Source organism: Anolis carolinensis, chromosome 2 (genome assembly GCF_035594765.1).
Source record: "Anolis carolinensis isolate JA03-04 chromosome 2, rAnoCar3.1.pri, whole genome shotgun sequence".
Taxonomy (NCBI): domain Eukaryota; kingdom Metazoa; phylum Chordata; class Lepidosauria; order Squamata; family Dactyloidae; genus Anolis; species Anolis carolinensis.
The window spans coordinates 7624830-7642676 of NC_085842.1; positions in this window are offsets into that span (position 1 = coordinate 7624830).

A 17847-nucleotide genomic window follows, 5' to 3' on the forward strand; every position below is an offset into this window, starting at 1 on the left:
AACAAGGAGGAAATACTGCGATCAAAGGATTTGGTGTCATAGTGGATGAAGCGACAGCTCCCCCTGTGGCCAGAATGTTCGGTCTCTCTACTTTGTCTGAAGGGGAAAATGTAGTCTTTTGTTTTGATTTTCCCTTTGTTTCAACCTAGAAGGAAAGGCAGTAGAGAGAAAGCTTAGACCCAATCCTTTCTATCACGAAATGTAGTTCTTATGTTTTAATAAATCTTTTGAAACCTTTAAGGTTGAACTCCGCATCTCCCTTCCTCAAACTTAAGAATTCTTTACAATCACTCTCTCTCTACCTGCTGCTAGCTGAGAATGCTGTTAAGTATCCTGACTTGTATTTTTAAATACTCTGATATTTTGGGAAATCTCCCTAACCAAAACCATGTCAAGGGATGGGAAACTGGTGGAGTGAAAGATAAGTGGCAACCATTCCTATATATATGTGTGTGAGACAATACGCCAAAGGCAGCAAGTTCTGCCTGATTTTGGAAGCTAAATAGGGTCGGCCCAGGTTAGGATTTGGGACCTGAGGGACTTCACCTTGGCCTTTCTTTGAGGCTGAGAGAATGTTACTTGCTCCATGTTGGTGTATTTTGGTGTAAGGGTGAAATGTTGATTCAAGTGTTTTTGCTGTTGGAGTTTTGCAACTGTGTATTCCGACATGCTTTCCAGCAGCACACGGGTTAATGGCAGGCCAGCTTGAGTGATAGCCTGCCCAGCCAATAGGTCAAGCCTTCCGGTCTCAGAAGGGCGGACAGGACGTTCGTCATTCTGCTATGGAATGTGGGAGTTGCCGGCAGAAGAGCTTCGCTGACGATCGGCAAAGACATAGGACATGCTTTGCCTTTGCTTAGGGAAGCATGGGTCCTATGAGCGATGGACTTTATAGTTTGTATATACAGCAGAATCTCATCCAACATAAACGGGCTGGCAGAACCTTAGATAATAAGGAGGGATTAAGGAAAAGCCTATTAAACCTCAAATCAGCTTATGATTTTACAAATTAAGCACCAAAACATCATGTTATACAACAACTTTGACAGAAAAAGTAGTTCAATATGCAGTAATGTTATGTTGTAATTACTGTATTTACAAATTTAGCACCAAAATATCACAATATATTGAAAACATTGACTACAAAAATGCCTTGGATAATCCAGAACCTTGGATAAGCGAGTGTTGGATAAGTGAGACTCTACTGTATATTAAAACAAACTCAGCAAGGAAGGTTTATACATCTGTGGAATGATGTCCAGGGTGGGAGGAAGAGCTCTTGTCTGTTGGCCAGTGTGAATGTTGTACTTAATCCCCTTGATTAGCATTAATGGCCTTGCAAGCTCCGTGTCCTGGCTTCTTCCTGCCTGGGGGACTCCTTTGTTCAGAGGTGTTAGCTGCCCCTGATTGATTCCTAAAACAAGTATCCACTATTACAGTAATACAGAAATTGTTTTAGATGTCATTAAACCTATATTTAGTTCAATGCATCAATATGAATACAGATACAAAAGGCATTGTTATACAATCAAACAAAGGACTGTCACATTCACAGTAAACACAATATTTTTCTCTTGAAGGATGAATTTACTCCTCATGAAGAATGAATTGTCTTTTCTTTAAAAAAGAAAAGACTTAAAGAAAACTTAAAGAAAATACTACAATCCACCTGATGAAGACTCTTTTGAGTTGAAACCGAATGTGGTTTTGGAGTCTATTATCTCATAAATAAAGAAACAAGATATATATATATATATCATTATATATAAGAAAAGGACTCAATTTGTGTATTTGGAGCAATTAAAGAACGAAAGAACAATTCATTCTTCATGAGAAGAGGAGTAAATTCATCCTTCAAGAGAAAAATATTGTTTTTACTGTGAATGTGACAGTCCTTTGTTTGATTGTATAACAATGCCTTTTGTATCTGTATTCATATTGATGCATTGAACTAAATATAGGTTTAATGACATCTAAAACAATTTCTGTATTACTGTAATAGTGGATACTTGTCTTTGTAGATCCAGGGAACCCATTTTCCTGATTGATTGATTCCTGTCTGTTTCCAGAGTGTTGTTCCTTATTTACTGTTCTGATTTTAGAGTGAGGACATATTTCAAGGTGGGAGGCGGTCCCGGTCAGGATTGGCTTGATGTGCCTTCCTCTTGATATGTTTCTTCTTTCATCCTCCATTCACACATCTTCAAACTCCACAGCACTGTTGGTCACAGCTGTCCTCCCGTTGGAACACTCAAGGGCCAGGTTTTCCCAGTTCCCTCTCGGTGTCTATGCCGCCGTTTTTAAGGCTGGCTTTAAGTCCATCTTTAAATCTCTTTTCCTGTACACCATTCTGGAGCTGAGAGTAGAGTAACAAGAGCTCTTTCTCCCACCCTGGACATCATTCCACAGATAGATAAACCCCACTTGCCTAGTTTCCAACAGTACTCACAACCTCTGAGGATGCCTGCCATAGATGTGGGCGAAACGTCAGGGGAGACTGCTTCAGGAACATGGCCAGACAGCCTGGAAAATTCACAACAACACAGTAGAGTAACTGCTTTGGGAGACAATGATTGGGCATTTAGACAACATGGCCAGTCCAGCGGAGTTGGTGGTGAAGGATCATTGCTGGAAGAGATCTTTGCCTCTTCCAGCACGTTGACCTTTGTCTGTCTGTCTTGTTGTGAGGTCTGTTGGAAACAGATTTGCAGGATTTTTCGGAGGCCATGCTGATGAAGATACAGGTGAACCATCAGGAGAAAATGCTGCTACAACACAAACATACACCCCGGAAACCACACAACACTCCACTTCTTTCCTTTCACCTCTTTTTCATCCTGATCTCTCTCTACTTTGTCTTTAAACGTAGTCTTTAAAGAGGTTTCCTTTTGTTTCAACCTAGAAGGAACGCAAGTAGAGAGAAAGCATAGACCTTATCCTTTCTATCAAGTTTTAATAAACCTTTGGAAACTTTTTAAGATTGAACTCTGCATCTAAGCTCAAGAATTCTTTACAGCCACACTATAGGGCTGGACTGTGGCACAGCTGGTTAGTAGCCAACTGCAATAAATCACTACTAACTGATAGGTCATGAGATCAAAGCCAGGGTTGGATTAAGTTCCCAACTATTAACAGCCTAGATCAGTTGACCCAAGCAGCTCAAAAGACAGTTGCATCGGTCAAGTAGAAAATTCAGGTACCGCTTTATGCAGGGAGGCTAGTTTAACTAATTTACGACACCGTAAAAACTTCCAGCAGCATGCAGAAAGAATTAAGGAAGTACTCCATCAAGGACTCGGTGTCACAAGTGGACGGCGAAGCGGTCAGAATCAAGCCTACCCTCATGAAGCCAGAAGCTGGAAAATGTTAAATTGCCTCTGTGTCTCTGTCTGTATATCATATGTCATTGAATGTTTGCCCTGTATATATGTGCATTGTGATCTGCCCCGAATCCCTTTTGGGGTGAAAAGGGCGGAATATAAATACAGTAAATAAATAAATGAATAAAATATCTTTGCCTGCTGCTTGCTGCAAATGCTCTGTTAAGTATCCTGTATTGTATTTTTAAATACTTTGTTATTTTGGGAATTTCCCTAGCCAAAAAACCCTGTCAAGGGATGGGAAACTGGTGGAGTCAAAGACAAGTAAATTGTACCTATTCATATGTGTGTGTGTTTAAGACAATATGTAAAGGGCAGCAGGTTTTGCCTGATTTTGGAAGCTAAACAGGGTCAGCCTGTGTTAGTATTTGGATCCTGAGGGACTTCACTTTTGCCTTTCTTTAAGGCTGAGAAATGTCACTTGCTCCAGACACACCAGTGGGTTTCCAAGGCCAAGTCGGGCTGCAAGTTCTGTCTTACAGAGGAACAGTGCAAGGTTCAAACCATCACACCACGAGGCCATAGGATGCCTTTATTTCTCTCTGGCCATTTGCAAAAGAATACAAGAAACAAAACAAATGTCAGTGAACTTTCAAAAGCACAAAAGAGCTGAAAAGTTGGAAACCAATGTGGAAACCACATCCAACTGGTAAATCAGCGACAGGGCCACAAATACGGGGCTGAACGTGCCAAGTTCTCCCTTAAAGTGTGCCAAGCAAAGGTCCAAGATGACTTGAATCAACTGTCAGTCTAGACAAGAGGGAATCAATACAAAGGCTAGAGCAGTTTTCTGTCCACGTGTTAATTTTGTGAGTATTCTGGTGCCTGTTGAGGACTGAACTCTTCCCACCCTCTTGGCGTGTGTATGATTTCTCTCCTGGAGACTTTTGAGACCTGATTTGAGGACACATCTCTTCCCACCCTCTGAGCATTTAGAGGCTTCTCTCCTCTGGGATTCATTTCATGCTCAAGGGGATTTTTCTTCTGAGTGAAGACTTTTACACACTCCAGGCATTTCCGTGGGTTCTTTTCCATATGGGTTTTTTTACTACATCGTGAAAGCTTGTTTTGGAACTCAACTCTTTCCAAAATGCAGGAATGTGTATAATTTATCTTTGTATGAATATTCCAATAATCTTTTGAGTTCTAATTCAGAGTTTGCAGTTCAAACTCCTATCAGATTCCAGCCTTTTTGCCTTCTCTCCCATGTGGGCTTTTTAGTGGGCCTTGGGACTTGCTCTCCAGTGGAAGCTCAACCCGGACATGTCTTGGATTCCTCTTCTATATGACTATTCTGGACATTGTGTTGTCGAAGGCTTTCATGGCCGGGATCACAGGGTTGTTGCATGTCTTTCGGGCTGTGTGGCCATGTTCCAGAAGTATTCTCTCCTGACATTTCGCCCACATCTATGGCAGGCATCCTCAGAGGTTGTGAGGTATGGATAAACTAAGTAAGGAAAGGAAAGAATATATATCTGTGTAAAGTCCAAGGTGTGGCAAGAGTCCTTTGTCACTGGGAGCCAGCATTAATGTTTCAGTTAATCACCCTAATTAGCATTGGAGATGTTTTGTCTCTTGCCTGGGGGCATCCTTTGTTCAGTCAAGTCCTCATTGTGTTGGTTCCCATCTACTGTTTTGATTTTGGAGTTTTGTAATACTGGTAGCCAGATTTTGTTCATTTTCATGGTTTCTTCCTTTCTGTTGAAGTTGTCCACATGCTTGTGGATTTCAATGGCTTCTCTGTGTAGTCTGACATGATAGTTGTTAGAATGGTCCAGCATTTTTGTGTTCTCAAATAGTATCCTGTGTCCAGGCTGGTTCATCAAATGCTCTGCTATGGCTGATTTCTCTGGTTGAATTAGTCTGCAGTGCCTTTCATGTTCTTTGACTCTTGTTTGGGCGCTGCGTTTGGTGGTCCCTATGTAGACTTGTCCACAGCTGCATGGTATCCGGTAGACTCCTGCAGAGGAGAGAGGATCCCTCTTGTCCTTCGCTGACCGTAGCATTTGTTGGATTTTCTTCGTGGGTCTGTAGATAGTTTGTAGGTTGTGCTTCTTCATCAGCTTCCCTATGCGGTCAGTAGTTCCCTTGATGTATGGTAAGAACACCTTTCCTCTGGGTGGATCTTTGTCTTGACTCTCATGGCTTGTTCTTGGCCTTGCAGCTCTTCTGATGTCTGTGGTGGAGTATCCATTGGCCTGTAGAGCCCAGTTTAGGTGGTTGAGTTCACCTTGGAGGAGGTGAGGTTCGCAGATTCTTTGTGCACGGTCTGTCAGGGCTTTGATTGTGCTCCTTTTTTGACTTGGGTGATGGTTGGAGTTTTTATGAAGGTATCTATCTGTATGTGTAGGTTTTCTGTAAACTGTGTGGCCCAATTGTTGATTGGGTTTGCTGATGACCAGAACATCTAGAAATGGCAGTTTTCCTTCCTTTTCTTTTTCCATGGTGAATTGGATGTTTGGGTGGATGCTGTTCAGATGGTCCAGGAACTTGCTGAGTTCTTCCTCTCCATGGCTCCAAATTGTGAAGGTGTCATCTACGTATCTGAACCAAACAGTTGGCTTTTTTGGTGCTGTTTCTAGGGCCTGTTTTTCAAAGTATTCCATATAGAAATTTGCTACTACTGGGCTGAGAGGGCTCCCCATGGCCACTCCATCCTTCTGTTCATAGAATCCAGTGTCCCACTGAAAGTAGCTAGTGGTGAGGCAATGGTGAAACAGGGCTGTGATGTCTTCTGGGAAGTTTTGTTTGATTAGTGTGAGGGTGTCAGCTACTGGGACTTTGGTAAAAAGGGACACCACATCAAAGCTGATCAGGATGTCCTTGGTGCTTAGATTGAGGTTGCTGATCTTTTCTATAAAGTGTGTAGAGTCCTTGATATAATGTGCAGTGAGCCCAATGTGGGTTTGTAGCTGTGTAGCCAGAAATTTTGCCAGGTTGTAAGAAAACCTACACATACAGATAGATACCTTCATAAAAACTCCAACCATCACCCAAGTCAAAAAAGGAGCACAATCAAAGCCCTGACAGACCGTGCACAAAGAATCTGCGAACCTCACCTCCTCCAAGGTGAACTCAACCACCTAAACTGGGCTCTACAGGCCAATGGATACTCCACCACAGACATCAGAAGAGCTGCAAGGCCAAGAACAAGCCATGTGAGTCAAGACAAAGATCCACCCAGAGGAAAGGTGTTCTTACCATACATCAAGGGAACTACTGACCGCATAGGGAAGCTGATGAAGAAGCACAACCTACAAACTATCTACAGACCCACGAAGAAAATCCAACAAATGCTACGGTCAGCGAAGGACAAGAGGGATCCTCTCTCCTCTGCAGGAGTCTACCGGATACCATGCAGCTGTGGACAAGTCTACATAGGGACCACCAAACGCAGCGCCCAAACAAGAGTCAAAGAACATGAAAGGCACTGCAGACTAATTCAACCAGAGAAATCAGCCATAGCAGAGCATTTGATGAACCAGCCTGGACACAGGATACTATTTGAGAACACAAAAATGCTGGACCATTCTAACAACTATCATGTCAGACTACACAGAGAAGCCATTGAAATCCACAAGCATGTGGACAACTTCAACAGAAAGGAAGAAACCATGAAAATGAACAAAATCTGGCTACCAGTATTACAAAACTCCAAAATCAAAACAGTAGATGGGAACCAACACAATGAGGACTTGACTGAACAAAGGATGCCCCCAGGCAAGGGACAAAACATTTCCAGTGCCAATTAGGGTGATTAACTGAAACATTAATGCTGGCTCCCAGTGACAAAGAACTCTTGCCACACCTTGGACTCTACACAGATATATATTCTTTCCTTTCCTGACTTAGTTTATCCATACCTCACAACCTCTGAGGATGCCTGCCATAGATGTGGGCGAAACGTCAGGAGAGAATGCTTCTGGAACATGGCCACACAGCCCGAAAGACATACAACAACCCTGTGATTCTGGCCATGAAAGCCTTCGACAACACATCCAGCCTTTTTGCCTTCTCTCCCATGTGGGCTTTTTAGTGGGCCTTGGGACTTGCTCTCCAGTGGAAGCTCAACCCGGACATGTCTTGGATTCCTCTTCTATATGACTATTCTGGACATTGTGTTGTCGAAGGCTTTCATGGCCGGGATCACAGGGTTGTTGCATGTCTTTCGGGCTGTGTGGCCATGTTCCAGAAGTATTCTCTCCTTGTGGATTTCAATGGCTTCTCTGTGTAGTCTGACATGATAGTTGTTAGAATGGTCCAGCATTTTTGTGTTCTCAAATAGTATCCTGTGTCCAGGCTGGTTCATCAAATGCTCTGCTATGGCTGATTTCTCTGGTTGAATTAGTCTGCAGTATCTTTCATGTTCTTTGATGCTGGCTCCCAGTGACAAAGGACTCTTGCCACACCTTGGACTTTACACAGATATATATTCTTTCCTTTCCTTACTTAGTTTATCCATACCTCACAACCTCTGAGGATGCCTGCCATAGATGTGGGCGAAATGTCAGGAGAGAATACTTCTGGAACATGGCCACACAGCCTGAAAGACATACAACAACCCTATTCTGGACATGTTTGAGGTCTGATTTGTAGCTAAAACTCTTCCGAAACTGTGTTGTCAGGCTTTCATGGCCAGAATCACTGGGTCGCTGTGACTTTTCCAGGCTGTATAGCCATGTTCCAAAAGCATTCTCTCCTGACGTTTCACCCACATCTATGACAGGCATCATTAGAGGTTGTGAAGTCTGTTGGAAACTAAACATTTGGGGTTTATATATCTGTGGAATGATGTCCAGGGTGGGAGAAAGAACTCCCGTTTGTTTGAATAAAGTGTTAATGTTGCAATTGGCCAGCTCAATTAGCACTGAATAATCTGGCAGCTTCAAAGCTTGGCTGCTTCCTGCCTGGGAAAATCCTTTGTTATGAGGTGTCAGCTGGCCCTGATTCTTTCCTGTCTTCCCAAACTCTTCCATGAATACTCCTGTGAGCTGTAAGAAGATATTTTCGGCTATAACCCTTCCCACATTCCAGGCATTTATAGGGTTTCTCTCCTCTGTGTTTCATTTCATGTCCAATAAGATTTCTCTTATCAGAATAACCTTTTCCACACTCCAGGCATTTATAGGGTTTCTCTCCTCTGTGATGCATTTCATGCCTAGTGAGATTGCTCTTTAAAACAAAACCTTTTCTGCACATCAAACATGTATATGGCATCTCTTCCCTGTGAGTGTATTGGTGCAGCTTTAAGGAATCTTTCCTATAAAAACTCTTCCCACACTCCAGGCATTTATAAGGCTTCTCCCCAAAGTGGGATTTTTGGTGAGTGCTTAGGCTCCCTTTAAGATGGTAACATTTTCCACACTCCAAGCATTTATATGGCTTATCCACAACTTTTGGTTTTCCATAGTTTGTAAGATGCATACTAGAGCCAAAGCTCTCTTCCAGTTGATGACATTTATGTTGTCCTTTCTCTATTCGGATGGTACTATCACCATTTAGATATGAGTCCTCATGCAAGAAGCTACTCTCAGAGACAAGACGGTTCCCAGTCGCCCTGCTTTCATCTACTGTTTCTTGGATTGTGATTTCTCTTGTATCAGCAGAACACTCCTTCCTTGTATACTCTTCTCTTTCCAGGTTTCCATCTTCCCCCTCTTTGTATTCTTTTGTTTTCAACCACACTTTACATGATGTGCCCCAATTTTCACTCTCTTTTCCAGCACCACCTTGAAGAAAAAAGAAACATTAAGAAGGCATGAGAAAATAAAAGCAGGAAATGAGTCAACTAGCTAGCAGCCCAGACTTTCCTCTTGTTCATACTCCCTTGAAAATTTCACTTTGATTCTTCATTGTCAAGGACTCTTTTTAATCATGAAATAATTATTGTAATTTTCCAATGAAATGTTCTTGTTCTATTAAACAACACCTGAGCAACAGGATTATGATCCAACATTATTCTGGGTAAAATTGGCATGCTTTTTATTTTAAGAGTTATAGATTGAGATATCAAAAACATTATCGGTTCTGGATGAATTACATATTTTCTTAATAAGAAAGCATTTATAGTTATTGTATTTGTATGTGCAGGTGCCTTAAAATGTGATATAACCCATTCATTTAAAAATAGATTTTGGGGATTTTCTTCCTGTTGAAATTAATTTGATTTGTTTCTAATCTATTAAGATCATTTTGGATCCTGAACCTGTCCTCTGGGATATTAACTTTCTCTCCCAAATTTGTGTCATTGCAAACTTGATGAACGCACACCTCACGCTCCTCGATTCCTCTCCACCTCAACTAGAGTCTATATGTGGACTCGTAGCAGTTAAACCAGAGTATGAAGTTCAGTTGTATTCATTTTAAAAATGTCTATAAACTGTTGTTATGATATGACATAGAAGAAGAACAAGAGAAAGACTGTATGGCCAAATGGGCTCAAAATATAGTTCAGCTGGAACAATGAAAAAATGTTTGGATGAAGAATCATGATCCCAAGCTATGCAGCAAGACTGCAAAAACAGGTGGCATTTCCGAAACTGATTTCTATGGACCAAGATGCAGAGGGATCCTTACCAAAAGAGGCCAACGTCTTATAATTCTCTCCCATGACCCCCCAATGCAGGGCCCGTTGATCTGGATCTAGCAAGACCCACTCTTCCTCACTGAAATGTACAGACACATCCTCAAAAGTCACCTGAAAGAGGAGGATTAGGATACACAGATCAATAATGCATCTTGCACTATGAGGCATATTGTTCTCCAGTTGGGGAATTAAGACAGTTTACAACAGATTAAAACACCTCTAGTTATACATTCAAAAAATCTAGAAGTTGAAAAAGCAATTGAGCTATCGAAAATTAAAATCAGGACAAATGGTAAAATCACAATACAGCAAAAGATACAAGATCCTAAGTGTTCTATGAGCCCTTTTCCAACCAAGCCCTCTGTTCTCCAAGGCCTGTTGCAACAGGAAACTCTTCTTCTATTTGGAGAAAGAAGCCCGAGGGGCAGGTGGACAGACACACATCAGTCCCCTCTCTTTGGGAAAGAAGTTCTGGATGCTGAGAGCATCCACTGAGAAGTCACCTCCCTTGTGATTCTTCCACAACATCCAACTAGGTTGATCTAATGAAGGTTTGAACAGGGGATTCAGTCCAAAGTGGAAAGCACTGTGTGGGCCTAGTGGAAGAGGAAGGACTCAGAGGACAGCATCCTGAATTCACTTAAAAGGAAACTTGGTCAGGAGAAGAAAATAAACCAGTGAAAGAACCATTCCAGGCACATGATGTGGCCCTGGGCAATTCCAGAATTATCTCCAGTTCATTTCTACTTCCATCTTTTTACCTGATCGTGTTCCATGGAGGCCGTTTCTCCTGCTTCACAAAGAGATGAGCTGTTACGGCTTCCCAGCATCCTTGGCATCTCCCCTGTGAAATACCAAAGAAGGGAGAGGAAGAGAAAATTAATTTCTATATTTTTGAGTCTCACATTTAGGTTTACAACTTTTTTTAAAAAAAACTCAAAAAGTAACTGAAAGAACTGACAATATTTTATCTGGCATAAGCATTCAATGCAGCCAGTTTCATAAAATACCAGCATGCATCTAGATATTCTAATAACTATCCTTAGAAACATTCTAACAATCTAGCTATTGAAGACAAGTCTTACTGGGGATGTAACCAAAGAATATATCTGGAGGAACGTTGAGAGCGGGGACCAAACAAAAGATCTCTCACCTGGTGGAGCAGCTCTTGTGTCCTCCTCCTCCACCTTGATCCACTCAGAAGGGAACATCTTACTGGTCTCCAATGGGGCCTCCTGGGCCTGAAGGACCTCTCTCTCCAGCCGCTCTTCTTGCAGCACCTTCTCCTCTTCCATCCGACTCAGGAGGAATCCTTCAGCCAAAGCCACGGCCTGGGAACTGGTCTCTGCCCCACATTCCCTCACCCAGCGCTCCATCTCCGCAGGAAGGACGGCCAGGAACTGCTCCAGGAGCACCAGGTCCAGCATCTCCGCCTTGGAGTGTCGCTCGGGCTTCAGCCACAGGCAGCAGAGAGAGTGGAGGCGGCTGCACACCTCTCGGGGCCCCAAGGCCTCCTGGAAACGGAAGCGCCGGAAGCGTTGGCACTGAAGGTCTGTGCTGAACTCCTTCTCCTCCAAAGCTTCCTGACCCATTCTGCCTGGGAAGCCAACCCTTCTCCTGCCCCACATTGTGCAGGGCTCTCTCCCCTCTTCAGGGCTGGTCTGGTTTGGCTCCTCCATCTTCACTTTGGGTTCCATCAGGACTGAAGAACTTCTTCTCTTCTCCATCTGAAGATGTCAGGAAGCAAAGGATATGCAAGACAAAGGGGAGGTGAGCACTATATTAATTATCAAGACAAAAAGGGTCTTTACAGCCCATTTTAGGTTGCCACTATCTGGCTTTCCCATAAGAAAAGCAGAGCCCTGGCCGTTTAGAGCAGACTTGATGAAGTAAGGTAAAAGGTAAAGCTTTCCCCCTGACATTAAGTCCAATCATGTCTGACTCTGGGGCTTGGTGCTCATCTCCTTTTCTGAGCCGAAGAGCCGGCGTTGTCCGTAGACACCTCCAAGGTCATGTGGCCATTGGCATGACTGCATGGAGTGCCATTACCTTCCCGCTGGAGCGGTACCTATTGATCTACTCACATTGGCATGTTTTCGAACTGCCTGGTTAGCAGGAGCTGGAGCTAACAGCGGCCTCTCATTTATTTATTTATTTATTTACAGCATTTATATTCCGCCCTTCTTTCTCACCCCGAAGGGGACTCAGGGAGGATCACATTACACATATAGGCAAACATTCTATGCCTTTCAACATAGAACAAAGACAAACAAACATAGGCTCTGAGCAGCCTCGAACTCATGACCTCCTGGTCAGAGTGATTCATTGCAGTTAATGGCAGCTGGCTTGTTCTCCCGTCTTCGCCACAGCCCGGGCCACTATGGGAATCCCCTTGCATTGCCTTTCCCTTACCTTTAGCCCATTCCTTTGTTTCCCTGTATATAGAGTTCTGAAACTGAGAGGAATCCTGGGAGTTGTAGTGAGACAAAGTCCTTCGCCTTCTCTGCCCAAGAGTGCTGGTGCCTCACCAAACTCCCTTCCCAGGATGGCAGACCATGGAGACAATGCAGTCCAAGTGGCCCCAAAGTGCATTCATTCCATGATTATTTTTTTCCGTGTCAGGAGCAACCGGAGTTGCTTCTGGAGTGAGAGAATTGGCCATCTGCAAGGACGTTGCCCAGGGGACGCCCGGATGTTTTGACCATCCTTGTGGAAGGCTTCTCTCATGTCCCCGCATGGAACTGGAGCTGATAGAGGGAGCTCATCCGCGCTCTCCCCGGGTGGGATTTGAACCTGGCAGCCTTCAGGTCAGCAACCCAACCTTCAAGTCACGAGACCTTAATCCCCTAGGCCACCGGTGGCTCATACATGAATGTAGCATGCTCTCATGACCAATTCTGAAAAAGGACACCAAAAAGCATCACATTTCCCATATAAGCTTCCCCCTAAATCGCTCTGCCTTCAATCCCTTTTTCCTCCCTGGTCTCCTTTCTCTCTAGCTCTTGTCCAGTCTCGAAGTGAGACTTTGGGGGTCTGGGTGTGATTCCTGCCAGAGCCCATCCCCATCCCTCTGACTCTGCTGGTGTCCTGAGCTTCCTGGGAATGATAGTCCACAGCCCTGACCCGTGTTCCCTGGTAGGTCTTGTGCTTCTCTCTCTTCCCTTCTCCCCAGAGGCACTCTTCCCTTGCCCTTCCCTCTCTTTCACCTCCAGATCTAAGGTTTCCCCAAAAGACTGAAGATGTGGGAAAGGAGGTCTCACCACGTGGCCCTGAGAAAGGAAAGAGAGGAAAGGAGGGTGACCAGTTCCTACCTCTTTTCCCAGTTACCTGCTGCTGTGGGCGGGGCCTCTCCTCCCTGGACACGCCCCCTTTCCCCTCCCCTGGGACCACCCTTTGACCCTCTCTGCCCTTCTAGGTGAGATACCTTTGAATACATGGATTGCTCTCATGACTAGTAAAGAAGAGCTGCCCATGGCCTTCAGACCTGTGGTTTCGCCTCATGGAAGGCATCAGATGAGTCTCAGCCTCAGAGCCAGGCACACACACACCTCTTCCAAAGTATTATTCTTCAGTCCTTCTGGGCTGGACTGTGACCTAAAGGGCTGTGTTTTTTGCCTGCCATTCATTTTACCTGTAGCTAACATCTAATGTCTTTATGCAGCTTTTTAAATGGTTTCAGCTGAACTTGCTGACCAAAAGGTCGGTGGTTCAAATCTGGGGATTGGGGGGAGCTCCCACTGTTAGCCCCAGCTTCTGCCAACCTAGCAGTTCGAAAACATGCCAATGTGAGTAGATCAATAGGTACCGCTCTGATGGGAAGATAACAATGCTCCATGCAGCCATGCCAGCCACATGGCCTTGGAGGTGTCTATGGACAACACTGGCTCTTCGGCTTAGAAATGGAGATGAGCATCACTCTCAGGCCCTTGGGAAGAGCCCAATTTTCAGAGACAAATCCCAGGCACTTGGACCTAATGCACTTATGTGCTGTGTTGTTATGTAAATGTAATAATAATAATATTAATAATAACAGTAATAATAATACAATATACTAGTACTGTAATAACAATAAAATATAATTATAATAATAGTAGTAGTAATAATATTATCTAGGCCCACTAGACTTAATGTCAAGGGAAAACCTCTACCTTTAATGTTATCTATTGTTTTTATATGTACGTGAGGCATTGCATTTTTGCCATTGATATGTTGTACACCACCCTGAGTCTCCCCAGGGGCGAGAAGAGCAGTACAGAAATGCAAGAACAAACACAGCAAGGACCAAGTACAGAGAGCACAATAATCCCAAATAAACAGTTCGAGGGGAGGTCACAGGGGCTTACATGTCTTTACACTAATGCTCAGAGCATGGGAAATAAGCAAGACGAACTCCAACTCCTAGCACAGCACACACATACGATGTCATAGGCATCACTGAAACCTGGTGGGATGACTCCCATCACTGGAATTTAACCATTGAGGGCTATAACCTCTTTCACAGAAATAGAACAAAGGGGAGAGCAGGGGGAGTAGCTTTATATGTCAAAAACAGTTACGTTGCAGAAGAAATGCAAGACTGTAATCCGGGAAACCAGCTTGAAAGCATCTGGATAAGAATCAAGGGAACCGGGACTCAAAAAGATCTTGTCGTGGGTGTCTACTACAGACCTCCGAGTCAGGATGAAGGACTTGATGAAGCCTTCTGTCAACAGCTGACCAAACAGGCACAAAGAAGAGATATAGTAGTCATGGGCGATTTCAATTATCCCGATATCTGCTGGAAAACAAACTCAGCCAAGAGTACAAAGTCCAACAAATTCCTCACTTGCCTTGCAGATAATTTTATGGTCCAGAAGGTAGAAGAGGCAACAAGGGGATCAGCAACTCTTGATCTAATCTTAACAAATGTGGAAGACCTGATCAATACAGTTGAAGTGGTTGGATCCTTAGGGGCAAGTGACCATGTGCTCCTGCAGTTTGCAGTACAAAGGAATGCTGAAACTAAGACAAGTCAAACACGCATTCTGGACTTTAAGAGAGCTGACTTCCAAAAAATGAAGGAATTACTGAGCGGCATTCCATGGACGCCGATATTAAAAAACAAGGGAGTTAAGGATGGATGGGAGTTTTTCAAAAGTGAAATACTCAAGGCGCAAATGCAAACAGTGCCAACAAAGAAGAAAAATAAGACAAGTGCAAAGAAGCCAGAATGGATGTCCAAAGAACTTCTAACTGAGCTAAAGCTCAAAAGTGACATGCACAAGAAGTGGAAAAGGGGAGAAATCACCAAAGAAGAATTCAAACGTATAGCAAACACCTGTAGGGAAAAGGTTCGCAAGGCTAAAGCGCAAAATGAGCTCAGGCTTGCCAGGGACATAAAAAACAACAAAAAAGGCTTTTTTGCTTACGTTGGTAGAAAAAGGAAGAAAAAAGAGGCGATAGGGCCATTGCAAGGAGAAGATGGGGTGATGGCGACAGGGGACAGGGAAAAGGCAGAACTACTTAATGCCTTCTTTGCCTCGGTCTTCTCAGAAAAAGAAAGCCATCTTCAACCTCAGCAACACGGAATGGACGAAGGATTGGGGGAAATCCAACCCCAAATAGGGAAACAAGTTGTCCAGGAACACTTGGGCTCTCTAAACGAATTCAAGTCCCCAGGGCCAGATCAGCTACACCCAAGAGTACTGAAGGAACTAGCGGAAGTTATTTCAGAACCACTGGCAATTATCTTCGAGAGTTCTTGGAGAACGGGAGAAGTCCCAGCAGATTGGAGGAGGGCGAATGTGGTCCCTATCTTCAAGAAGGGAAAAAAGAACGACCCAAACAATTACCGTCCGGTCAGCCTCACATCAATACCAGGCAAAATTCTGGAAAAGATCATTAAGGAAGTGGTCTGCGAACACTTAGAAACAAATGCGGTCATTGCTAATAGTCAACACGGATTTACCAAAAACAAGTCATGCCAGACTAATCTGATCTCTTTTTTCGATAGAGTTACGAGTTGGGTCGATACAGGGAATGCTGTGGATGTAGCGTACCTGGATTTCAGTAAGGCCTTCGACAAAGTCCCCCACGACCTTCTGGCAAACAAACTAGTAAAATGTGGGCTAGACAAAACTACGGTTAGGTGGATCTGTAATTGGCTAAGCGAACGAACCCAAAGGGTGCTCACCAATGCGTCGTCTTCATCATGGAAAGAAGTGACAAGTGGAGTGCCGCAGGGCTCCGTCCTGGGCCCGGTTCTGTTCAACATCTTTATTAACGACTTAGACGAAGGGTTAGAAGGCACGATCATCAAGTTTGCAGACGACACAAAACTGGGAGGGATAGCTAACACTCCAGAAGACAGGAGCAGAATTCAAAACGATCTTGACAGACTAGAGAGATGGGCCAAAACTAACAAAATGAAGTTCAACAGGGACAAATGCAAGATACTTCACTTCGGCAGAAAAAATGGAAATCAAAGATACAGAATGGGGGACGCCTGGCTTGACAGCAGTGTGTGCGAAAAAGACCTTGGAGTCCTCGTGGACAACAAGTTAAACATGAGCCAACAATGTGATGCGGCTGCTAAAAAAGCCAATGGGATTCTGGCCTGCATCAATAGGGGAATAGCGTCTAGATCCAGGGAAGTCATGCTCCCCCTCTATTCTGCCTTGGTCAGACCACACCTGGAATACTGTGTCCAATTTTGGGCACCACAGTTGAAGGGAGATGTTGACAAGCTGGAAAGCGTCCAGAGGAGGGCGACTAAAATGATTAAGGGTCTGGAGAACAAGCCCTATGAGGAGCGGCTTAAAGAGCTGGGCATGTTTAGCCTGCAGAAGAGAAGGCTGAGAGGAGACATGATAGCCATGTACAAATATGTGAGGGGAAGTCATAGGGAAGAGGGAGCAAGCTTGTTTTCTGCTGCCCTGCAGACTAGGACACGGAACAATGGCTTCAAAATACAGGAAAGGAGATTCCACCTGAACATCAGGAAGAACTTCCTCACTGTGAGAGCTGTTCGACAGTGGAACTCTCTCCCCGGGGCCGTGGTGGAGGCTCCTTCCTTGGAGGCTTTTAAGCAGAGGCTGGATGGCCATCTGTCGGGGGTGCTTTGAATGCGATTTCCTGCTTCTTAGCAGGGGGTTGGACTAGATGGCCCATGTGGTCTCTTCCAACTCTACTATTCTATGATTCTATGATTCTATGATACTAAGAAATAAAGAAATAAACAAATAAATAAAATAATCCCCCTTGTGATTGCATCTGGGTACTTAATGCCTACATATGGTCTATAGCCCAATAAACATTTGTATCTCTACACTGCCCTATAATGGTTGCATCTGAGCCCAAAGGTAAAGGTAAAGGTTTCCCCTGACTTTAAGTCCAGTCATGTCCAACTCTGGGGTTTGGTGCTCATCTCCATTTCTAAGCCGAAGAGCCGGCGTTGTCTGTAGACGCCTCCAAGGCCATGTGGCCATGGGCATGACTGCATGGAGTGTTATTACCTTCCCACCATAGCGGTACCTATTGATCTACTCACATTTTCATGTTTTCAAATTGCCAGGTTGGTAGAAGCTGAGACTAACCGTGGGAGCTTACCCTCCTTTTCATCCCGATCTCTCTCTCTACTTTGTGTGAATGGGAAAACATAGTCTTTAGAGATGTTTCCTTTTGTTCCAATCTTGAAGTAATGCAGATAGAGAGAAAGAATAGACCCAATCCTTTCTATCGAGAAATGTAGTTCTCATGTTTTAATAAACCTTTGGAAACTTTTAAGATTGAACTCTGCATTTCACTTCCTTAATCTCAAGAATTCTTTACAGCCACACTATCACTGCCTGCTGCTTGCTGAGAATACTCTGCTAAGTATCTCGTTTTGTATTTTTAAATACT